At 40.2% G+C, this 26,499-nt stretch overlaps 1 pseudogene; it reads right to left on the reverse strand.

The window, feature by feature from the left end:
• LOC137005239 (uncharacterized) overlaps positions 1-26,499 on the reverse strand; it is a 615,607-nt pseudogene that overhangs the window by 400,095 nt on the left and 189,013 nt on the right.

The raw sequence follows: 26,499 nt of genomic DNA on the forward strand, positions 1-26,499 counted from the left end.
AAAAATAAGAAAGTTATATTATGCGAATAGGAATAAAGAGAAGGATTTAGGATAATCTCCACGAAGCTCCGAGCGTAGATCAGACAGCTGGCAGGCAGCAGCGTTGAGCAGCGTTGAACGTTGATCATGAATAGCTAATGTAGTTGTGAATCCATAACACATGAAAGAATATGTGGCAGGTCTATTAATTATTTCTGTCCTATCCAATGCTGGTTATCATCACGTCAGTCAATATAATTTTGGATTCAATCCCAGATTTAAATAAGTTAGTCATTTTCAAAACTTTGCAGGGTGTATACTGTAATAATCAATGAAGCTGGCTACACTGCACAATGAATCTCTTACTGACCTTATATTGCATCAAAATTATTAGTTAGCAAGTTAGTAAATTAGGTAGCTGCTTACCAATTAACATTTTCTATATACATTTGAGCAGTTAATAGCATTAGCTAACTGCTGCCAGTGGCAACACAAACCCCCAGTCTTTAGCCCAGTTTAGACGCTTCTGACGCTGTCTGTTGTTCAAGAGTGGCTTGACACAAGGAATGCGACAGCCGAAACCCATGTCTGTGAGTAGTGGTTCTTGAAGCACTGACTCCAGCTGCAGTCCACTCTTTGTGAATCTTTTTACAAAAAATCTTCTGATTTAAGCTTGAGATTTGAAGTATTAGATAGCTTAGATATTTGCACCACTATTTACACTGACACTAATAATTCTTAATTTCTGATAGAAATGCAAAATCAATCGGTAGTTATTAATAGAATAACGAGACACAAACCTTTACATTCAATCGCGTTTGGCCCCATTTATTTTTGTTTATCACAGTTTATCACAGTAATACACGTTTACCTCAGATTTCATTTGATAGATTATAAGCCGGCCGTACGCAGGGTTTCATGATTACCGAGCTCAGAAAATTTTGTTTGTTTGGGGGGTACGGGGGCATGTTTCCCTAGAAAATTTAGATTTCCCTGGTGTACATATGTGCATTTTTAAGATGTTTTAAGGCCAACAAACAGGATAGCATATAGCTTTAAAACCATGTCACTAAATACAGTGGTGTGAAAAAGTGACTTTTTTTTTAAAATTTTCCATGTTTGTCACACTTTAATGTTTCATCATCAAACAAATTTAAATATGAATCAAATATATCACAAGTAAACACAACATGCAGTTTTTAAATGAAGGTTTTTATTATGAAGGGGAAATAAAATCCAAACCCACATGGCCCTGTGTGAAAAAGTGCTTGCCCCCCACTGTTAAAACATAACTTAAGTATTTAAAGATTAACGGTATTCTGCTCTGTTGCTTAAATGAACAATGAAGAATGAGATTTATTTGCTCACCCTCATGATTTTGCCCACATGACTGACTTCTGCAGAAACGCAAAATATGGAAATACATTGTGAATCACTCAAGTGTCAGCAAACTGTGTGTATAATTCACCAATTATTAATTCTGTCAGTTTTGGTGACTAACAGCCTAGTCCAGGGGTGCCCAGTCCTGCTCCTGGAGGCCTGCACTGTCCTACAGAGTTTACCTCACCTGAACCAGCTAATCAGCTTCTTACTGGGCATATTAGAAACTTCCAGGCTACCGTGGAAGTCAATGGGTCTTCAAAATATCTTCTTTTGTCTTCAGCAAAGAAATGTTTACAGGTTTAGAATCGAGGGTGAGTAAATTTCATTTTTAGTTGAATTATCCCTTTAACTTAAAATAACTTTCACTGACATCTTAAGATAATAATAATAATCATTAATTAATAAATATCATAATAGAAGTAAGGACTAGTCATATCTTAAGCTAAGCACTGTCTGTGAAATCTTCCAATTAATACCAAGGTATAAAACCAGCATCTTCCCTCTTCCTGTTGTTAGGCAAGGGAAGGCAAGGCAATTTTATTTGTATAGCACATTTCATACACAATGGTAATTCAAAGTGCTTTACATAAAGAAAAAGAATAAAAATAGAACATAAGGAATGGAAATAACAGTAAATAGAAGGATAGAAGATCTAGGAAGTCTTAGGGAGTTTTTTGTTGTTGTTGTTGTCCTTCAGAGTGGATCTAAACGGATCTATCCATCAGAGAGGATCTGAATGGATCTTCCTCACACAACAGGACTGCTACCTGTTAAGGCACTTCAAACTGATAAACAAAGTTTCAATCTCCCCTTTTGCCAAGACACCTCAAACTGCACCACACAGCCCTAATCCCCCTTCCGGAGATATCTTATCTATGCAACACAGTTCAAATTTCCCCTTTGGAAATTTCCCCCTTTGGAAAGTGTCCTGACTGTAATCCAGAGATATCTTAACCATGCACCACAGTTCAAATTTCCCCATGGTTTGTCCCCTCATCCAAATTTACCAAATTTTTAACCTAATCACTTTCTTCCTAATTCTCCCAGCTCTTTCAACCAGACAGCAATATTTAAAATGTATTAAAAGTCAGAATCAGGATGATACATAAAAGATTTAAAATACATTAAAAATGAAATAAAAACAGGAAAAGGAATTAAAAGAATAAAAAGATAATATGTATAAAATAAAATGCAAACAGTTCGGACATAGCACAGTGCTCAATCAGCAAATGCATAGATAAAAAGATGTGTTTTGGTCTGGATTTGAATGTGGCTACTGTTGGAGCACACCTGATCTCTTCTGGAAGCTGGTTCCAGCTGCGGCTGGAGTGAACCCTTGGTATTTCTAAGTGACTTGATCCTGATGATCTGTTAGGTTTATATTCTATGAGCATATCTGCAATGTATTGAGGTCCTAGGCCATTGAGTGATTTATAAACAAGTAACAGTACTTTAAAATCAATTCTAAATGCAACTGGAAGCCAGTGCAAGGACCTGAGGACTGGTGTGATGTGTTCATGTTTTCTGGTTCTGCTCAGAATCCTGGCAGCAGCGTTCTGTATGAGCTGCAGCTGTCTTATGGTCTTTTTGGGAAGGCCAGTGAGGAGCCCATTACAATAATCCACCTGGCTGGTGATGAAAGCATGAACAAGTTTCTCTAAGTCTTGACTGGAGACAAAGCATCTAATTCTTGCAATATTTTTGAGATGATAATATGCTGATTTAGTTATTGTCTTTACATGGCTACTGAAACTCAGGTCTGACTCCAAAATCACACCAAGATTCCTGACTTGATTTTTAGTTGTTTGACCCCTAGAGTGAAGGTACGTGTTCACTTTGAGAACTTCATCTTTGTTTCCAAACGCAATGACTTCAGTTTTGTCTTTGTTTAACTGAAGGAAGTTTAGGCACATCCAATTTTTAATTTCATCAATGCATTGAAACAGGGAGTCAATGGGGCTGTATTCGTTGGGTGATAGGGCGAGGTATATCTGGGTGTCATCTGCATAGCTGTGATATGCAATTTGGTTCTTTCTCATTATTTGGGTCAGTGGCAGCATATATAGGTTGAACAGGAGGGGTGCAAGTATTGAACCTTGAGGGACTCCGCATGTCATGGATCTCCACTCAGACTTATGGTCACCGATACTCACACAATAACCTCTCCCTTCTAAGTATGACCTGAACCATTTAAGGACCATCCCAGAAAGCCCAACCCAGTTTTCCAGCCTGTCAAGAAGAATGTTGTGATCGACAGTGTCAAACGCAGCACTGAGGTCAAGTAGAACCAGCACTGATAATTTACCTGAATCTGTGTTTAGGTGAATATCATTTATTATCTTTATGAGTGCTGTCTCTGTGCTGTGATGCGGTCGGAAACCAGATTGAAAGTTGTCAAAGTATCCATTCAAACTTAAGAACTTTTTCAGCTGATTGAAAACATCTAGGTTATGTATGTAACCCTCGTTCCCTGAAGGAGGGAACAGAGACGTTACGTCAGAGACTGACGAATGGGGTCTCGCCTGAGAGACCAAACACCTTCGAGTGTTAACAAAACAAGCCAATGATACGAAGAGTATCTTGGTCTGCGGAATTTGCATGCGCAAGCCCTGCCCCACACAGTGGGTATATAAGGAGCAGCGTGAGCAACTCGCATTCAAGCTTTCGCTTCGGAGCCGAGCGCATCGTGCCTTCACCGGAGTGTTTTCAGCGAGTCTCTGCAGTACTGGTGTGTCGGCGCATCTTAGCGGATTCCAGCATTCCTGCCTTACCTGTTTCCCCTGAGAGCTGAAGACTCGGCTGCGGTGCCTCCCTCTGGGAGAGCAGCGTTGTCCGAGTCAGATCCTGAGCTGACGGCCATGCTTGGCCCGGGCAGCCGAGGGCATTGGGTTGGAGTGGAATCCTCCACCCCGTCCTGAGCGCTCGAGGCTGGATGATTGGTTTCTAGGGGCTGCACGCTCTGGTGAACGCCAGGGCCCCCTTCCGGTTCCTTTCTTCCCGGAGGTGCATGAGGAGGTTGCCAGTTTGTGGAGGGCACCTTTACCTGCCCGAAACCGTTCTGCTGCCTCCTCCGCCTTCACCTCCCTTGACGGCGGAGCAGCCAGAGGGTATGCTGGGGTTCCCCCTGTGGAACGCTCGGTTGCGATGCAATTGTGTCCTCCAAGCGCTTCTATGTGGCGCAGTGATCCCAAGCTCCCGTCCAAGGCCTGTAAGTTCTCATCCATGCTTGTGGCCAAGGCTTACAGGAGTTAATCACAGTGTAAAACGTCTCAGGTTATGTATGTAACCATGGTTCCCTGAAAACAGGGAACAAGACTGTGTTTCCTTGCCATGCTTTGGGTTGCGTGCCTGCAGAAGAGTCCCCCAAGACGATAGCTGCTGACTGTTTCTCCAGGCGCTCCTCTACTCCGGGTCGCACCATATTACGTCATAGGCTGTCGCCGGCCAATAGGGATTGGAGTTGTTGGATAGTTGGCTTTCAGACACCTGGGTCACGTGACGTTCCCCATTCATATTCCAATGCAGAGTCTCGTTCCCTGTTCTCAGGGAACCATGGTTACATACGTAACCTGAGACGTTTTACACTGTGATTAACTCCTCATATAGATTCATCCAAAACCACATCATATAAGGTCAGTCTAATCTTAAGGGCTTAGCGATGTTACTCTGCAAAGATCTTGAGTTTTCATTGAAGGGTGTGTCCGTGGTGGCTTGACAAAGCCTGAGTCCTTCTTAAAGACATCTTTATGACAATATACAATATATGTAGCGCCACTAGCTGGCAAAAAGAAATGGCATGCTTCACACATTTCAATATGCCACAAAGTACCAAACATGTTAGGCTGCGTTCCACTCCAGATTTAGACATGCACTCGCGAACTTCCATAAACACTTCCCCTCGGGGGAATCTCTGCCATCATTTTTAAGTCAGAAGAAGTGTGTGAAATAAAGAAGAATAAAAGTGTGTTCCACTTCACGAAGTGGACGAGGGAATTTTATATGGACAGACCCGATTTTGTCTACTTCATATGTACACTTCAGGCAGCTCCATAACCCACAATACAGCACGTTTATGATATGACAGCATAACGCGTTTAATTTTCCCAACAAGAAACAACTCTATGATATTGTAATTATTATTTTTTTAAAACATTTAAAACTCATATATACATATAGAATGCTGTATTAAACAATTTTGTAAGGGCAAAGAATAAATAATAAATCAGCTCCATTCTGGAATGGAGGGCTTAGGACGTTCCAGTTCAGACCATTGCAAGTTTCCACCAGTAGTGGGCACTAGTGCAATGTAAGCAATGACGTACATCCCAGTCAACGAGACTGAGGGAAGTTAGCAAGGGAAGGGCATTTAAAAAACGAACTGGAAGGAACACGTTAGAAACACGTTAAATCATGCAACACTTGTTAGGCTCCTCCTCTCCATCTCTCGCGCTCCTCCACTCTGTCTCTCGCTCATAGCAGACGAACAGTTGCAGAGGAGTGGTTTACGCGTTTTCAACCCAAGCCGTCAAACTGACGTAATCACAGAAGGAACGCCATTTCAGACTGGAAGTAAAAAGATTTTGATTAATGATTAGACAATTTTTTCTGTGTTTTAACTTGCACGGATTAATTGTTTACCACAAGACTAGTAATATGCACTAGTAAAGTTCAGAGTCGAGATCTCTATTCTAAAATACAGATTATCCAGAGTCATAAATTCCCGAGCCATTTTGATTACTCTCTGATATATGCATTTTACCGTGTAGCATGCGTGTGTTGTGAACACCAGTCAAGATGGCTTTCTAGGGACCAGTTTACGACAGGGCCTCTCTCTAACTGCCGGTGTGTAGGAAGATGTTCCACACCGTGATTGGATCTTTGGTCAATGAACATTAATAAATGTTCAGCAACATCAGATAAGATGTTGGGACAACTACCAGACACCTCTTCCAGAACAGGAAGGGGGACCTTCTGCACCCACCAAAACCAAGGAGAAGACTTCTCATTGGACGACACATTGACTCTAGCCATTAAACTCATTCCTAAGGTTTAGGCAAAGACTGCCATAAAAATTATTTCAGGACCTCCTGGATGGAGCAGCAGAGACTGAAATAAAGAGAGGCCACAGAGATCTATCTAAATCCATTCATACCTAGGTTTGGAGGCCTTAATTTGATCTAAACTGCATCACATCCACTCCATCTTCATGCAAAAGCACAGTTTATGTTAATGGTTACTGACTGCTAAACCAACAGGTCATGGGACAGACCTGTTAAGAGATAAACAAATGCATGGACGATGATTTAACCATTTCATATCGTGTTTGGTATCTATCTGTTCCCTACGATGCCTTTAATAATTTGAAAGAGGTTTGGTAAAGAAATAATGCATGGGTAAAATGTTAAAGACACTATTTTAACACTGTACTTTATGCTATGCAAATGAGTTCCACACTAGGGTGGGGAACACCGGGGCTGCTTCAGATAACAGTAGCCAATCACACTCCAGGATCGGCAAAGCGCCACATTTCAATCTCCTCCTCATCAGAAAGGGATAAATATGTCCCCCAGGTAGACACACCCTTGTTCTGCGTTTCCAGCTCGACGGGGAAGGAGACATTAACAGACACTCCACGTCCTGAGTTTCTGACCTGACGAGGAAAGAGACTACAAGACGGTTAAGGTGAAGCTTTTGCGAGCAAAACCTTTTTCATTGCTTCCAGCTGCACTCTAGCTGCAAAAGGGCCCCAGCGTTGAGGGACCTCATCTGACCCTTACGGCTCCTACAGCAGCGCAGCACAGTCCGCAAAGGACCTCTGCATTGGCAGACATTGCTTGTACCACACGGCTCCTCAGCAACGCAGCCAGTCTGCAAAGGAACCTGTGAAGATTCATCTGACCCAGCTGCCCAGTCCATCCTAAAGACCCTCTTGGCGCAACCGAAGTTCAGCATCCTCCAGCCCAGCGTGGCACGACTACTGGATCGCAACTCCGCGCCCTCCCACTGCACGCAACCTGCATCATCAGTGGAAGACGTCTCTGCTACCGGATTGATCACCCGACTGTGTGGAACGTAAATATAAACTTACCAAACCTCTTTTCTAGAGACCTTGGCATTAGTTTATACATGCAGCATATGTTTTTCTAACCTGTTTAGATAACAGTTATTTGAGGTCAGTTTGTTACAAATAATAGGAATATTATTTGTTGAATGATAAAGAAGCAATTATTTATCACCATTTTACCAGAGCCATTAGGTGGCTTCCGTAAGAAGCATTCCCATACAATTCTCTTCCATTCTACATTCAGTTCAACAGCATTGCATTTATCCGTTCTGTGTTCACTTCGTTTATGTGTTTCTTTGATTTAATTCAGTATTCTCCTTTGATTATTATTTTACTATCTTTTAGAATTGCATATTCATTATTTCATTATTAATCGTTGTGGTATTTACTCTTGCATGTCTATTGTTAATAAATTTCATTGACTTTTATTATAACTGTGTCTTCCTTGTGTTGATGACCAAAGGCTCTACTAGTTGACCGGACCCTCGCAAATCCTTCAGATAAATCAGTTGATCGACTCCCTCCATTTTATATTAATTCTGAATTATTGAACAGCTCTTTTGGAGTGTTCATAAATTGTTAAGATAGTATTCTTAACTGGTGCCCCGTATTACAAAAGGAGGAAGGGGTCATCTGATACACTTATAACCACACCTTAAGTGACACGTGATCAAAAATCACTACGTCACCGGTGAATGGAGTAAAAATCACTACACGTGTAAGAAATCAACATAAAAATAACAAATTGTTCAGCCACTGCACACAGCCACTTAAAAAAACTGTTCACAAGCTTCTATGGGTTTGATTTTGGTTGTCATTTGTTGATATAAATAAAATAAAAAATATGTTAGTGCCTGTCTGCTGAATGCCCATCCGATTCTCCTCCATGGTCATATGGGAAAGTGAATATTTACACCATACCAACAAAGAAATGGATCAACTTCTGTCAGCTTGTTGAACACATTTATTTATTCTGACATTTTCTACCATATGATGGCTGAAGCAGCAGCGCGTGACAGTTCTCATGCTAACCAGATCAACATTGTAAATTTAATTCAACAAAACTGAAGTGAAAACACTAAATAATCATTCAATGAGATAAAATATCTTCTCTTCCCTGAAACGATACTAAATGAAGTAAGCAGGTTCCATATTCATTTCAGTATCAGCAGACACAAAATTATATTTTTTAAAAAGTAAAAAAAAAAGAAAAAAAAAAAAGAATTATACAAGTTACGTAAATGATAAAAGCTCATTGTGGTTTCTCGGTTTGATAGATTTGAGCAACTATAACAATGCAAAAAATAGGAATTTTGATTCCTATATAGTAAAATCACTCCTTGCCCACCTGCCGCATTTCGCGTGCAGCCCTGACGTCATGTGCGAACAACCTATAGAGAAGGCATAGGACTTAGCGTAAGCTTATTGAACTGTGAGCGTTTCATGCTTTTAACATTTAAGAGACTGTTAGGTTGACCTTGATTTATTACAATATTGAGCTGTTCAATTTTATTTTGATTTTAGAAAATAATGAATCAAAGCTTAAGGCTTTTCTCCAGTGTGAGTTCTCATGTGGGCTATAAGGTGTCCTCTTTGACTGAAACTCTTTCCACACTCTTGACAGGTATGAGGTTTCTCTCCAGTGTGAATTCTCTTGTGGACTTTAAGGTTTTCATTTCTAATGAAACTCTTTCCACATTGTTGGCAGGTGTAAGGCTTTTCTCCAGTGTGAGTTCTCATGTGGTCTATAAGGTGTTGTTTTTGACTGAAACTCTTTCCACATGGCTGGCAGGTGAAAGGTTTCTCTCCAGTGTGAATTCTCATGTGGATTTTAAGGTTTCTTGTCTCATTAAAACTCTTTCCACACAGTTGGCAGGTGAAAGGTTTCTCTCCAGTGTGAATTCTCTTGTGGACTTTAAGGTTTTCATTTCTGATGAAACTCTTTCCACATTGTTGGCAGGTGAATGGGCTCTCTCTAGTGTGAATTATCATGTGTTGCATGAGGATTCGTTCCTCTGTGAAGCCATTCCCGCACAGAGTGCAGGTGTACGGCTTTTCTCCAGTGTGAGTTCTCATGTGGGCTGTAAGGTTTCCTTTTTCACGGAAACCATTTCCACACTGTTGACAGGTGTAAGGCTTTTCTCCAGTGTGAATTCTCATGTGGACTTTAAGGTTTTCATTTCTAATGAAACTCTTTCCACACTGTTGGCAGGTGAAAGGGTTTTCTCCAGTGTGAATTCTCATGTGGACTTTAAGGTTTTCATTTCTATTGAAACTCTGTCCACACTCTTGACAGGTATAAGGCTTTTCTCCAGTGTGAATTCTCATGTGGATTTCAAGGCTTCCTTTTTGACTGAAACTCTTTCCACACTGTTTGCAGGTGTGAGGCTTTTCTCCAGTATGAATTCTCATGTGAACTTTAAGGTGATTTTTATGTGTGAAACTCTTTCCACACTGTTGGCAAGTGAAGGCTCTCTCTCTAGTGTGAACTCTCAAGTGGACTTGAAAGTTTCTATGTTGATCAAAAGTCTTTCCACACTGTTGGCATGTGAAATAACTTTTAGTTCCAGTCTTTTGAGCTCCTTTTTGTAAGGAAAACTTTGTTGATTTTTCTTCAGTTATTAAATTATAATTATAATTTATAATTTTCTCTTCATCCCTTTCATTAAGTTCATGACTCGCCTCTCTCAGTGCCATTAGGTCTAGGACAAAAAAAAACAAGTTTAGACATTTCAAGCATCAAAATCAACAACATGTATGACAGCACTTCTCAAAGTTGGGACTCCAGACCCGGAGGGAATTCAATCCGGACCCGCCTCCATTTCGTATTTCAACAGCAGTAATTGTGTGTAAGGGATTAAAAGTCTGGATTTCCTACTTTGATAAACGCATGTCAAAACCATTTGTTTAGTGTTTTATGTCTTTTTGGAGATGGTCCGAAATTAAAGCGAAGGCGAGATATTTAAAGTTTTCCTCCGTGATTCAGTTGCCATGACATCCAGTGAGTCGCGCAACGCGACACTTCACTGCAGTAAGCGTTTGATGGTTCTCAACCTGCGGCCCGTCACGAATGTAAATGCAGAGCGATATGCAGACCACAATTTTAAAAAAATAAAATAAAAAAAATAATAGCATACAATTTATTTTTGTTTTAAAATTTAAATTAAAGTGAATTAAATAAATATAAATGAGCTATAATGCTTTATTTGTCATATAAAATAATTTTGGTGAGCATTTATTATTTTCAGACATCAGGCAATGTAGGCTACTGACGCAATCACTCAGTTAACGAAACAAACAAGTGCGCGCTTAGGAAGAATTCAAACAGCAGCCATTATTTTTTAAAATTTAAGCCTCAAAATGGTCAAATTTGTTATTAAAAGGAGAAAAACTAAATGCGAGTTGCAGCATCAGCAGTAAAGGTAAGAAGAATGGAAGAATCAGTTTGCTGTTACGCCTAATGAGCGAGATGGGCAGCCTTCCTGTTTGCTCTGTAATAAAGTACTTGACAAGCAAAACCTACAATTTCAAAAGACTGAATTGTGAATTCGATGTTTGATGTGTTTTAAATCAGTAAAATAACCGCATCAGCACACCCGCGGCTGGATGAGCCCAACTCTGCGCGCGCTCACGGATCCGATGCTGCGCGAGGGATTGCGACATGACAGAAAGCTTGATATCATTAGAGATAATTAGCCTACAGTGCACTAAGTGTTGTTTGTAAAATGAGCTGAGTAACATTTGCTTATTAAGGCATTTGTGTGATTGTTTGCGATGCTGTTGAAGAGAGTCATACAGTCATACAGAATTAAATAGCAACTTAAAGGTGCCCAAGAATGCTTTTTCACAAGATGTAATATAAGTCTAAGGTGTCTCCTGAATGAGTCTGTGAAGTTTCAGCTCAAAATACCCCATAGATTTTTTAAAATACATTTTTTTAACTGCCTATTTTGGGGCATCATTAACTATACACTGATTTTTTCAGCATGCCGCCCCTTTAAAATCGCACGCTCCCTGCCACATGAGCTCTCGACTATATTACAGCGCATTTACAAAGTTCACACAGTTAATATAACCCTCAAATGGATCTTTACAAGATGTTCGTCATGCATGCTGTGTGCATTATGCATTATGAATTATACAGACTGCAAGTGTTTAATAATGAAAATAACGACAGTCTTGTCTCCGTGAATACAGTAATAAACGATGGTAACTTTAACCACATTTAACAGTACATTAGCAACATGCTAACAAAACATTTAGAAAGACAATTTACAAATATCACTAAAAATATAATTCTATCATGGATCGTGTCAGTTATTATTGCTCCATCTGCCATTTTTCACTGTTGTTATTGCTTGCTTACCTAGTCTGATGATTCATCTGTGCACAGATCCAGACGTTACTGGCTGCCCTTGTCCGATACCTTTCATAATGTTGGGAACATGGGCTGGCATATGCAAATATTGGGGGCGTGCATATTAATGATCCCGACTGTTACGTAACAGTCGGTGTTATGTTGAGATTCTTCAGAGGTCTTTTAAACAAATGAGATTGATATAAGAAGGAGGAAATAATGGAGTTTGAGACTCACTGTATGTCATTTCCATGTACTGAACTCTTGTTATTCAACTATGCCAAGATAAATTCAATTTTTGGAATCTAGGGCACCTTTTAAGTGATTGTATATACAGTTTGTGTGTTCATTGAGCATTACTGATAATTATTGTAAAGCTAATGTCAGTAAGTTAGTTTTTATTTGTTATTTATTGTGTGCATCTACGTATAATAATAGTATTATCTGCTAATACCATAACATTAAATCTGACTGGTTTGCATTGATGACATCATATGTAAATTATATGCGGCCCGTGAAACTTGCACTTGGACCATTGTGCAGCCCACTGGGAAAAAAGTTTGAGCAGCACTGATGTATGATCTATACCCTATCCTATGGATCAGGGATGGGCAGCTTTGGTACTGGAGGACCACTCTTTTGCAGAGTTATGTTTCATCCCTAATCAAATACACCTGCCTGTAATTTTCAAGCATTCCTGAAGACTAGAGGCTGATTTATACTTCTGCATTGTGTGTACACAATATACACACCTGAAGCAGTGAACAAAGATCTTCAGGGGCAGGTGTGTTCGATCGGGGTTGGATCTGAACTGTGCATGTATGTAGATCTCCAGGAACAGGTTTGGGCATTCCTGTTCTAGGTTCAACTCATCAGCTCTGATACTCTGATCTGAGACTGATGGATATTTCAAATAAATCTACAAAGTGTCCTGTTGAGGTACTCCAGGGCTGCGCTCAAGTTCAGATTTTTATGCCCTTCCTTTGTTAACTTCCCTCCATCTTAAGGACTCAGAAGTACATCATTGTTTATTCTGAACCAACACTGGCAGAATCTGTCTATATACTTTAACCTTTGTGCAGTACACTCAAGGGGCTCGCACACCGGACCAGCGACACGTCTTTAAAATTTGAACGCATTGTTTTCTATTGTTCGTAGCTGGGCGGCACGGACAGGTGCCGAATGTCACCACTGATGTGCGTACACTCATAGAAAACAATGCGTTCGAATTTTAAAGACGTGGCGCTGAGCTTCGCGTCCGGTGTGCAAGCCCCTTCAGGGTCTTTGGGTTCTCCACAGACCCCAGGCAACAAAATGTAATTTTGTAACAATATTATATATATATTTATTTATTTATTTATTTTTAACAAATGTAATTTTACTCAGTTAATTTTTTTTTTACTCAACATTTGTGCTGTTTTTGGAGTATAGTGAATCTCTGCAGCCATCTACTGGTAAAAGTGATAGTTTTTTTTACTTAAAGATGGACAATAATCTTACATTAAACCATGTCAAATTATCCATGTTATCCTCCTGAATGAAAGTTAGAAATGTGGGTCTTTTATAAAGTGAATTTTACATAAAAATCTGTTTTTGTATAAAAGCCTACTCAAAAACTGCACAAAATATGAAGTAAACTGACCTGGCCCGTAATGATTACTGAGATGGCACATTCGGATGGGACTAAAATCACTAAAAAAGCTCTGGAAAAAAGTTCCCCACCTCCTCATGTAAAACTAGGCTTCAGCCTGAGCGCTTTGATCAGATTTTGCGTGGTTTATTTGACTTGCTCACGCCTCATCAAACATAGGCAGTATTGGGTAAGTTACTCAAAAAAAGTAATCCACTACAAATTTCTACATTAAAATTGTAATTTGATTACATTACTGATTACTGAATGTAAAAAGTAGCTCCTAGTACCTAGGAGCTTCCTAGGTAACAAATTGCACATGAACAATTACATATATGTGTAATCATTTGAAGCTTATTGTATGTTTTATATACAGCGAAATTTGCCTGCGTTTGACAGAAATTACAGAATAGCACTGTGAATATTTACATGATTGTCAGAGCATGAATAAACCTGGTGTCCTTCATGCAGCTGCATGCACAGACCTCTGTGAGGGCAGGGGTGAAATCGCATTCTGGGAGAGGAGAAATGGGAACGTGGGGGCACCGCGATGTAGAGGCTTACATAAGGCGGGACGGATTTTTCAGTCCCGCGCCCACTCGCCTGCTTCCCGTAGGAATCATTTGATTCTCCCTCAATAAAAGAAGATAATACTACTAGTAGTAGTAGTAGCGCTGCTTCTGGTCATGAGTATGAGCAAAGAATATACTCTTTGGTATGAGGTAACGCAGCTCTGTTTATCATATTAGATACATTTGAGAGTGTTGAAAATGATGTTGTAATGTTACTCTGTGCGTTCGCTCGGCGGCTGCTGTGAGACACTGTTACACACTGCAGTAAGATAGATCAATTTTACAATATCATATTAAATGCTGGATGATTGTGTTGATAAATGGCATGCAATTAATTTTAAAACTTATAGTATTATGGAGAAAATGCTTTAAAAATAAAGCTGAATCTGTTTATGCTGTTAGCTACTTGACAAAATAGTGTTTTTCTCTGAGCCATGGTAAAGCATGGCACTCACAAAAAAATCAAGAAAATTAGATTTAAACAATAAGACTAAACGTGTTGAGCTATATAACAACAATTCATTTTCTGTCTATATATCAAAACAGTTGTTCTTCCCTTGTCTATTAAAACATGTGATTTATTAAAGCGTCTTTGGTGTTTCCATGGTTTCTACAAAATAAAATTGGTAACCGAGGGTAACGCGGGTATGACGCAATTGACAGGCAACTCCTCACATGTCCCGGAGCCTTGGTTAAAATTGCAATTTTCTCACGATTTACATTATAGTTGGAAACATTTGGGATATTGTAAGTACTCAAGTGAACAAAATATATAACACTGGCCTAGTGGTTTTTGGATATTTTACTGCAAAAATATTACATATTGCACCTTTAACCCTTCACAGATTCAAATGGTGTTACATCTAAGTAGCCTATTTTAGAGTTGTTTCCGCTATAAGAAAATTCAAGTGATCGCGCCGGCGCCTCGCTTACACACAACATATATCAGTTTTAGTAACTTGACATTGCAGCCTGTTATTTGTAAAAATAACATACATTCAACCAAATATGTAAAAATTTATAATAGTATGTGTAAATTAAAAGTGTTTAAATAATATAGTTTAGCCTCCAAATTAGAATATGGAAACATTTGGATCTGTACCAAATTGTAGGTTATAACGCCGGTTTCTGTTTCAGTTTAGTTTTAAATGAATTTGTTTTTACTTCACACTTATATGTTATTTTTTCATAATTAAAATAGTAGTGGTGCCCCCATATCTACAAATATACCCGTGTGACTAATGGAAACACTGAATTTTAAAGTGACATACATATTACTACTAGACTTATGCCGATATTCGGTAATGCGATAAATCGCGATAATGAATATTCACGATATTGTAGTCGTCGGCACTTCAGAATACCGTAAATAATAATTTATTACCAATTATTAATTTTTTATAAGGCAATTAAGAATACTTTACCCATCAATCGTATAAAATGCACAACACCGCTGTATTCTGCGTCAAAAGGACACGCGCTCAGAGATGTAAACAATCCCAACGTGCACGAGAAGCACATGGCGGAACAAGGAGACGAGCTGAATGAAAGTGCGCGTTCACTCTCTGACAGCAGAGGGCGCTGATGGAACAGCAGCGTGCAGCGGTTACCACGGAAACCGTGCAAACAAAGTAATTTCATTCATTTTTTTGTAATCTCAGTGTTGTTCATCACAGCACCAAATACTGAATACTTAAAAACGACTTAAAAGTAATTTATTTTCAAACCTAAACATTTTTATATTTTAATCTGGACTACAACATGCCCTAATGATTAGAAATGTTCTGATTATTTGTTATTGTTCAGTAAAACTTACAGCTTCATTAGTTAACATGTTAATTCATTATCACTAAACTGACAATAAAAATACTTATAAAGTATTAATTATTATTAATTAATGTTAATTTCTTAGTTACTATTTAATAACATTACTAAAATCAAAATAACTTATTTAATGGACCTGAGATAAAACTAACAATAATCAGTTGTGTTTCTAAACTAACATTAACAACAAAAAAAACTTTCTGTAAGAAATGTAGCTATTGCTAAATCTTAGTTAAATTCATTAAATAGAGTAAAGTGTTATCTGTTGTTCGTTATAGCCTAATTCTTTTGCATTTTAATCTGTTTAAAAATTTCAGTCAGAGTTGTTTTTGTTTTATTAAAAAAAAGAGTTCTTAAACCTGTTAAATTATGACAAAAATGGTTTTGCAACTTATTTTAATATCGCGATAATACCGTATACCGTGATAAAAGCTTCATCAATTAATCGCAACATGAAAATTTGATACCGTCACATGCCTAATTACTACATTTACTCACTATAGTAATGAGTTAATAATGCTTAATTACAAGTAACCAAACCTTAAATCTAGCTCTATAGTATGTCCACCTGAAGAAATGAATGAACCGATTGAGTGAATTAGGACACTTCTCTGTAAGATTATACTTCAGTATATTCTCTATTTCTGTAGAGCTGGACATTTTAATAATGATCAAATACAGCTTTGAGAATAAATCCAACCTGTTTGTTTCTCAGTTTCTTCATGTTTCACACTGAATGTTTCTTCAATCTTTATTTCTTCAAACTCCTCTTTATTAATCTCAATCTTCATTTCTTCAGTCTCTTCTTTAATAAACACCATCTTTATATCTTCACTCTCCTCCAGTTTTTTAAACGCCATCTTTAAGAAAGGAATTATTAACAGAGTTAATGGTCTTAAATGACCCGGTTTGACGAAAAAAAAAAAAAAAAAAAACCACTCAAAACTAACGCTGCAAATGAATTCAAATGAAACTTCATATTTAGGTATGTATGTGTAACAGGTATACAAAGTATACTGCTAAATACTGTTATAATTCACACAAAATTGTTCTTTTATACGTTTTATGATACCTGATCTAAAGGTGCGCTTCTCCTTTAAGTGTTGCGTGGTCACAGTATGACCTAATTTCCTGTCCTGTCTCCTCCTCTTCCCTTTTGAACTGTGATTCAATGGAAGAGGTAGGTTTCTTTTGTCATCCTGTTAATTTTATTTAATCCTTATAAGTATGGGTGGAAATACAGATATAAAAGATATAATTAACATGTGTAAAGTACTATTTTATCTATCCTTGGGATTATTTTTGTTATTTTACATTCTTTGAGGTATATTTCTGTCTTTTATGTGAAAAGCACATGGTAATGGAGATGCACCATATTTGTTTTAGAGAGTGTTATAAGGGCCACTCAATCTGAGGCTGCTTATGTCTCTGTTATACAGGTATGTTTTTCTGTATATATTTTCCTTATGTTCATGTTTTCTTCCGCCCTTTTGAACTGTGATTCAATGGAAGAGAGAGTGTTATAAGGGCCACTCAATCTGAGGCTGCTTATGTCTCTGTTATACAGTAAAACGATCCAGTGAATCTGCTGCCTGCTGTCCCGTGTCTGTTTCTCCATCCACACAACGTAACACAACGCAGACCAAGTTTTAATACCCGGTGTCGCTGGCCGCACATCACGCTGGGCATAAGCGAGCCGCACGGGTTACACGTGGTGCCGTGAACCTTGGGTTTCGCATGATCGGCTGTTCACCGATCGCCGGAGTTGCTGCTTCAACAGACGACGGGTGTGCTGTTCCGAATCGCTGGAGGAGTGTTTCGCTGACCGCGGAGGCCGCAGCTCGTTTCATCTCGTCACCTCTGCTCGACCAGTTCACTGTATCTGCTGCTCACATCAAGTAGGACGGCTTTAATCGAACGATTGCTTTTTGTGAGGTATGGTTGAGAACTGTTTTGATCTATCGACTACTATTCGCTGCATATACACTTTGATGTGTGTTGAACTGTTCCGTGAAACTGAACACTCATTATAAAGGAGTTTGATCGTCACGTGGAACATTTTTTTTCCTCATTCTCCGTGCAACTGTATGCTGAACTGTTCTTCGCGCTGCTGCACGCTCATAATAACGGAGGTTTTTGTGATCGTCACATACGTAAGTTTTTTTTCTCTCCGTGCGACGTCACACTGAACTGCTTTGAAAGAGCATTATTACATGTGTTTCTGCAGAGTGTATATATTTTTCTGCATACTATGTTGTGTTTTTAGTGCTTTTAATTCCATTTTCTGCATATCTCTCGGTGTTTACTATTCAAGTTGAGTCATGTTTGAGGACACTGTTAGTCAAGATAACTTTAGCTCTGTGCAACAACCTAACGCCGTGTTTCCAGTAGGCAGGGGTAGTGGGGCTGTGTTTAATCTTCCTGACAAAAAGTCTGAAACTCCACCTCAATGTTTTGGGAGGGGAAGGGCATTCTTTAATGCAGAAATTGACCATGTACATGCCTCTGATTCAGCTATTGGTGCCTCAGTGGGCCCTACTGCCTGTTCCACACCTTTTGCACACTCAAACGCTGATAATGTTTTTACTCCAGAGTCTTTAGGTGGTTTAATTTCTGATTTAGCTCAGAAAATTGGTGAGAGCATTTCGGCCAGTCTCAACTTAACACAACAACCCAGCCAAATGCAGTCTAAGTCAAATGTGCAGCATTCAGATGACGGTGCTGATACGTCAAAATTGAAAGTGATTGTCCAACATGATGTGACACCTCCACCATTCTTTAGAGGTGATCGAAGTGATTCATTTACTGTGCACGAATGGGAGGACATGATGTACAGTTATTTGAACAGTAAGAAATGCACTGATGAAACTGCTTCTGATCTCATTTTGAGCAGGTTGGCCGGAAAAGCAAGGGACGTGGTCAAAGTGTCCTTACGTAGCTTCCCAGGGCAGGCTACTGCAGTGCTCCCCGCCACAGTGTTTGATATACTGAAGCGTAATTTCAGTGAGTTAACTTACTCGAACATGCCTATGGCTGACTTCTACAACACTCTTCCTAAGGTGGACGAGAGTCCAATGGACTACTGGATACGGCTGAATAAGGCGATCGATGTGGCTGATGAGTGTTTACGTAGACGCAACAAGTGTGTTGAGGATCCTGCAGCTGAAGCTGTTATGATGTTTGTCTCTCACTGTCCAGATCCTGGCCTTGCTTTGTCTTTTCAGTTCAAGCCTGCCGAACAGTGGAGTGCTGCTGAGGTTCAAGAACGACTGGATTGTCACCGCAGGAACCTGAAACGAACTTCTGCTAGAACCCAACGTTACTCACCTGTGTTCGCCTGCCATCAGGACACTGTGACTGTCCGTGACGATCCTGTATTGAGTTCGCCCAAACAGCCTGAACCCTCCTCAGGTCAGTCACCATGTTCGAATGGTCAGCTCAACCCTAACGCTGTCCCTTTTACGCCTAACGATAGTATGCAACAGTTAGTCGGCATGATGGATAAAGTTCTGTCTCTCTGCACTGCCTCACTGTCCTCGTCCAATCCTGGATGTCACGTCAGAACATCAGACCCCAAGCCTAGTGTGAGCCCAGCATGTAAAGTATGTCGATCTAAAGAGCACACTACACATTCTCATTGCATGCGGCAGAGGCTTTGCCGTAACTGCTTCAAGCCTGGACACTTTAAGAGTGATTGTCCAAAGACGACAAGCTTTGAGCCTCATTCTTCTGCTACTCAGTTAAACTAAATAGCCCGTGTGTGGAAGGGGGTAGCATGGGCGGTGATGTACTTCCCCTAAAAGATGAGTCGGACCCACATGAGATTTTTGTAAATAGTTGCAAGTTGCAGCCACCTGATAAAACGGTGCTGTATGTGGGATCTCAGAGAATCGATGGAGCTAGTGAACTGTTTTATGCTCCTGTGACTGTCAGTGGCCAGTCTGTACTGAATGGTTTGCTAGATTCTGGCAGTATGGCTTGCACCCTGAGTACGGAGAGTGAATCCAAGTTGCGTGCCGAAGGAGTTCTTTCGCAACCTTCAGTAGTTCCTGGTAACGTGGTCCTAGTGGGCTGTGGTGGTCTTACTATTCAGCCTAAGTGCACTTATGACCTGGAAATCGAAGTCTATGGATTCAAGTTCATCGTACCTACTTTAGTAGTGCCTGGACAGAAAGATGAGTTCATCATCGGCAGTAACGTTATCAAATGCGTGCTTAAGAAGATGAAAGCAGAAAAGAAGTACTGGGAAGTAATTTCATGTGAAAACAGCAATCCTGAGTCTGAAAAGTTCCTTGAGCTTTTGAGCTGTATTTCTCGTTGGTCTGGTCCTCGCCAGCCTGTTAAGCTTGGCACGGTGAAGCTCTGTCAAGCAGTTACCTTACTTCCCAGAAGTGAACACCTGGTCTGGGGAAAACTTCCTGCTAACGTTAATGTCTCCCCGGGAAGCACAGTCATCGTTGAACCCACTACTTCACGTTCAGCGCCCCGTCATGTTCTTGTGGGACGCGTAGTGAGCCCTATGTGGGGTGATCGATGGGTGCCGATGAAGATTTTGAACCCCACACAATCTCCAATAACTCTTCGTCGCAATGCTAAGCTGGCTGATGTGTCTCCTTGTTTGGCAGTGGAGGATGTTACTGTCACGCAAAATCTATGCAGATCTCATGATGCTCCTGATGCAGCTTTCCCCAAGACCGTGTCATCTGTCGATCCTGTTAGGTTATTGCACGAGTACGGCTTGGATGACATTAATATCGATGAGTGTGAAGTCTCCGACTTATGGAAGGAGAAGTTGGCCAATGTTATCGTGTCATATCGTGATGTTTTCTCCATTGACCGACTTGATTGTGGAGAGGCGAAAGACTTCGTACACAGGATACATTTATGTGATGAACGTCCTTTCCGTCTGCCCTACCGCCGGATCCCTCCTGCCCACTACCATAAGTTGCGAGAAGTTCTTTCAGAAATGGAAGAAAAAGGCATTATCAGCAAATCAGTTAGCGAGTACGCATCTCCTTTGGTAATGGTTTGGAAGAAGGATGGATCGTTAAGAGTCTGCACTGATTTTCGCTGGCTTAATGCAAAGACTATAAAAGATGCTCATCCTTTGCCCCATCAGGCGGATTGCCTGGCCGCTCTTGGTGGCAATCTTCTATTCAGCTCTGTGGACTTAACATCTGGATTTTATAACGTCCCACTCCATGTATCTGATCGGCATTACACAGCATTCACAACGCCCATGGGCTTATATGAATATAACCGTCTCCCCCAGGGCCTGTGTAACAGTCCAGCATCCTTTATGCGCATGATGCTCAGCGTATTTGGAGATCTTAACTTTTCCAGCCTCCTTTGCTATCTCGATGATTTGCTGGTCTTCGCCCGTTCTGAAGAAGAGGCATTGAAACGCTTAGAAGTGGTGTTTGCACGGTTGAGAGCTAGTAATTTGAAGTTGGCTCCAAAAAAGTGTCATTTCCTCAGGCGTTCCATCAAGTTTTTGGGCCATGTGATCAGTGGTTCAGGAGTTTCAGTGGATGAAGATAAGGTTGCAGTCATTGCTGCCTTTCAGAAGAAAGACCTAATGAAAGAGGATGGCAGCACACCTTCGCCGAAGAGAATTAGATCGTTTCTGGGCATGGTTCTTTACTACCAAAGCTTCATCCCTGGCTGCTCACAAATCGCAAAGCCATTGTTCAAGTTGACTGCTGGTCAAAAGTGTTTGGTGAAAGGCACAAGTCGTCGTAATAGTAACGGCACTTTCCGAGAGTTGACTCCTCAAGACTGGACTCCTGACTGTGATGTCGCCTTCGAGGAGTTAAAGAGAGCCCTTGTCGAGAGCGTGGTGTTGGCCCACCCTGACTTTGAGCGTCCCTTCATCCTCTGCACTGACGCATCGTTGAACGGCCTTGGCGCAGTGCTTTCTCAAGTTGCTGTTGGCGAGGATAAAGCACGTCCTATAGCGTTCGCCAGCAAGTCTTTGAACCACAGCCAAGCCAATTACCCTGCACACAGGCTGGAGTTCTTGGCCTTGAAATGGTCCGTTTGTGACAAGTTCAGCCATTGGCTTAAAGGCCATGAGTTCACTGTATGGACCGATAATAATCCGCTCACGTACATCATGACAAAACCTAAACTGGATGCGTGTGAGCAGCGCTGGGTTTCAAAACTTGCCCCGTACAACTTTAAGATCAAGTACATCCCTGGAAGGCTAAATGTTGTGGCGGATGCGCTCAGTCGCGACCCGTTTGTCAAGCCGGTGAGTCAGCGAATTCTGACTGAGCCTTACTCCGAGCTGCTGAAGCATGTACACAGTGTTGAAGATGATTCTGTACAGAGAGCATTCCATCTCACGTGCCAGCCGCAAACACTTGGCACTGAACGCGATCAAAACTCTGAAATGGATGTTTCTATGACTGCTGAGGATGTGTCGTCCATCTTGTCATCTTGTGGTGATTGGGATTTAGGAGCAGTATCCAGAGCAACATCCCTAGCTGATCACATGAGCTCTTTAATTCCTGCCTGTCAAGATGTCTCCCATGCTTTTTCATTGTCTGAATTGCAGTGTCAGCAGCACAAAGACGCAGTTATTTCACGGGTGTCCTTCTATGTCAGCAGGAAGCGCAGACCATCCAGGCGCGAGCGTGTGAATGAGGATTTGCGTGTATTAAGGATTTTAAAGCAGTGGGACAAACTCTTTTTGCTCAATGGCATTCTGTACAGAGCCATCAAAGATCCACTCACAAAGCATAAGAGAATTCAGTTCGTCCTTCCTGAATCCCTGAAACAGCAAGCTCTCTCTGGTGTTCATGATTTGGCCGGTCACCAGGGCCAGCCACGTACACTGTCTTTAGCCCGCCAGAGGTTTTATTGGCCTGGGATGGAAAGTGATGTACGTGATTACGTCAAGACTTGTACCCGTTGTGTCCTGAGTAAAACTCCAGAGCCAGCTGCAAGAGCACCCTTGGAGAGCATCAAGACTACTGCCCCATTGGAGCTCGTTTGTATTGATTTCTGGTCCGCCGAGGATAGGCACAATAAATCTGTGGATGTCTTGGTAATCACGGATCATTTCACCAAGCTAGCTCACGCTTTTCCATGCCAGAACCAATCGGCTAAGAGTGTTGCGAAGAAACTCTGGGATGGCTTCTTCTGTGTTTATGGCTTCCCTCAGCGTATCCATTCGGACCAGGGAGCAAATTTTGAGAGTGAGCTGATAGCAGAGCTCCTTGATCTTGCTGGCGTTGACAAGTCACGAACTTCCCCATACCACCCAATGGGAAATGGTGGAACTGAGAGGTTTAACAGAACATTAGGTAACATGTTGAGATCGCTTCCACCCAGATCTAAACAAAAGTGGCCACAGTTAGTGCAAACGATGACATTCGTGTATAACTGCACTGCCCATGAAACAACTGGATTTGCCCCTTTTTACCTGATGTTTGGAAGGGTGCCGAGATTACCTGTTGACCTCATGTTTTCAAGTGTGCTTCGTGATGAGTCCGTCTGTGATTACAATGACTATGTTCAATCTCTCGTCAGTGATCTACAGTCTGCTATGATGCTGGCTCAAAAGAATTCTACTGCAGAACAGAAACACCAGTCTGATCAATACAACAAGAGAGTCAAGGGATTGCCTCTGTCAATTGGTGATCAAGTTTTCATCGCAAACAAAGGCTGTCGAGGTAAACGGAAGCTTGCCGATAAATGGGAACCCACCATGTACTCTGTTGTCGCTTCAAAACCTTCCCTGCACATTTATAAGATCCGTGACCGATCTGGTCATGAGAAAGTGGTACATCGGAATCTCTTGTTGCCAGTTAACTTTCTTCCTTTGCCCACAACAGAGTTTGAGTTTTCTGTTGGTGAATGTGCTGGTGATGGTCCTTGTTCCTCACCTTCTCGATCTGTATGTGATGTAACTGAGCCAACAATACCTGTCACTAATGCTTTGTCACATGCAGAGTCTCTATCTGTCATTTCTCACATGGCTGTGTGTGATGATGATTGTACAGCTTCTTGGGTCTCATCTCATTCTTTTCAAGATGTTTCTGAAGCACAAGCTGATTTATCTGTTGTTGACCCTGACACTGTAGCTAGTGCTTTTTCACCTGTCCCTGTTTCTACAGATTTGTACGATCCTGTGGTTGACAATAACCCTGACAATCGTTACATTACCAGGCTTGGTAGAGTAATTAAGCCTGTTCGTAGGCTGATTGAGTCAATGGTTCAACTCGAGACCTTACTTGGTGTGGAGTCCATATCTCCTGTTATTCATGTTTAAATCTGTGTATAGCATTGCTCTTTGATGCTACTGAGTGTAAAATATTGTTTTTTCTCATGTGTATACTGTTTAAGCAAAAGGTCTGAGTTTTTCAAAGTGTAAAAGGCACTTTTATATGCCTACAACATGTGTAATGGTTTGGCCAACTTCTTACATATTTGTATCCCTTAGTTGGGTAACGTTTCATGTTGATAGTCTTCACTGTTTTTTTCTGGAGTGTAGACCAAGTCATTCTCACGACCTGTGCTCTTGTTTTTGTTATACTCTGAGGAATTTTGTGTAAATTCTGGGGGGTGAGTGTAACAGGTATACAAAGTATACTGCTAAATACTGTTATAATTCACACAAAATTGTTCTTTTATACGTTTTATGATACCTGATCTAAAGGTGCGCTTCTCCTTTAAGTGTTGCGTGGTCACAGTATGACCTAATTTCCTGTCCTGTCTCCTCCTCTTCCCTTTTGAACTGTGATTCAATGGAAGAGGTAGGTTTCTTTTGTCATCCTGTTAATTTTATTTAATCCTTATGTTAATTATATCTTTTATATCTGTATTTCCACCCATACTTATGTGTAAAGTACTATTTTATCTATCCTTGGGATTATTTTTGTTATTTTACATTCTTTGAGGTATATTTCTGTCTTTTATGTGAAAAGCACATGGTAATGGAGATGCACCATATTTGTTTTAGAGAGTGTTATAAGGGCCACTCAATCTGAGGCTGCTTATGTCTCTGTTATACAGGTATGTTTTTCTGTATATATTTTCCTTATGTTCATGTTTTCTTCCGCCCTTTTGAACTGTGATTCAATGGAAGAGAGAGTGTTATAAGGGCCACTCAATCTGAGGCTGCTTATGTCTCTGTTATACAGTAAAACGATCCAGTGAATCTGCTGCCTGCTGTCCCGTGTCTGTTTCTCCATCCACACAACGTAACACAACGCAGACCAAGTTTTAATACCCGGTGTCGCTGGCCGCACATCACGCTGGGCATAAGCGAGCCGCACGGGTTACATATGACTGATGAAGTTAGTGTTTGTTCTCGTTCATGTTCACCATTTGAGCGGAGGGCTGTTTCATAAAACAAGACAAACTTAAATTACTTCAAACTCAGTTACTCTGGCAACTACAATAGTCCATTTACAGTTATTATCATAAAATACACTTACTTGTAGGTTTAAAATTGTACATAAGGCACATTTAATGGCCAACATCAAATATTTTAGCGAAATGTATATTTTAGAATTATCGCGCTTCTATTGCGTTCCGTCTGTTAAGCGCGCATGCGCACAGCAGCGCTCATTCATTGTGAAGTTTGGCAGCAAAATGGAAATGACTTTCGAGACTTTAATTTTCCATGACTTTCCAACATTTAATAGTATTAAATTGTTTAAAACAAAACACACAACTATAAATTATTTAACTGTTTTTATAGATTTAAACAGATTACATTTTTAAAACAAACCTTTCTTCAGCAGAATCACAGCAGATGCAGGATCGCGGCGCAGTCTTTTGACGTCATGTCGTCACTCCAAAATAAAAGTCCTATTCAAACGCTGCATTGTCTATAATCACAGAAGAGCATAGACTGTTTTACCAGTTAATCTTTGTATTACAATTAACAGTGACAAATATGATACAAATATGGTAAAAATATTGTATGAGTTCATTAAGAGTTCATTCATGTGTCCTAATTGAAACATTTTATATATATATATATATATATATGTATGTATGTATATGTGATATGTATATCACATTTATTTGTATAGTTCTTTTCACAATACATGTCATTTCAAAGCAGCTTTACAGAAGAATGCATGTCAAAATTACAATTTAAAGAAGAACGAAGTTAGCTAATAATGTAATAATTTAGGCAATTAATTTACAATCACTGTTAGCAGTTTAACTGAAGGTAGAAGCAATGAGCTCCTAGAAAAATGAATTACATATTAACAATAATTAGGATATATAGAAATTTGGGAATGTGCATGTTGAGCCATCTGGATGAACATGCACATTCCCAAATTAGCGTCTTCCAGAGTTATGTGATCTTAAAGAGCATGAAGGATTGTAGGGCGATAGAAGATCGGTTAAGTACACAGGAGCTAAACCATTTAGAGCCATTTAGCAATACTTTATAATCGATACGGAACTTAATAGGTAACCAGTGTAGAGATGATAAGATTGGTGTTATATGATCATATTTTCTTGACCTGGTAAGAACTCTAGCAGCTGCTTTTTGTACTAATTGTAGCTTGTTAGATACACATCTGAAATCTCACCTCGTTCAATTAAGACATAACAGAATGTGTTTATGAGAATACTTGCTGAGAGGGGTATTTTGTCTGACATAATGTGTGTATGTGACCATCCAAGTGCACTGAGGACACAAAAGAGAAATCAATTTGTG

This window comes from Chanodichthys erythropterus, chromosome 3 (genome assembly GCF_024489055.1).
Source record: "Chanodichthys erythropterus isolate Z2021 chromosome 3, ASM2448905v1, whole genome shotgun sequence".
NCBI classification, from domain to species: Eukaryota; Metazoa; Chordata; class Actinopteri; order Cypriniformes; family Xenocyprididae; genus Chanodichthys; species Chanodichthys erythropterus.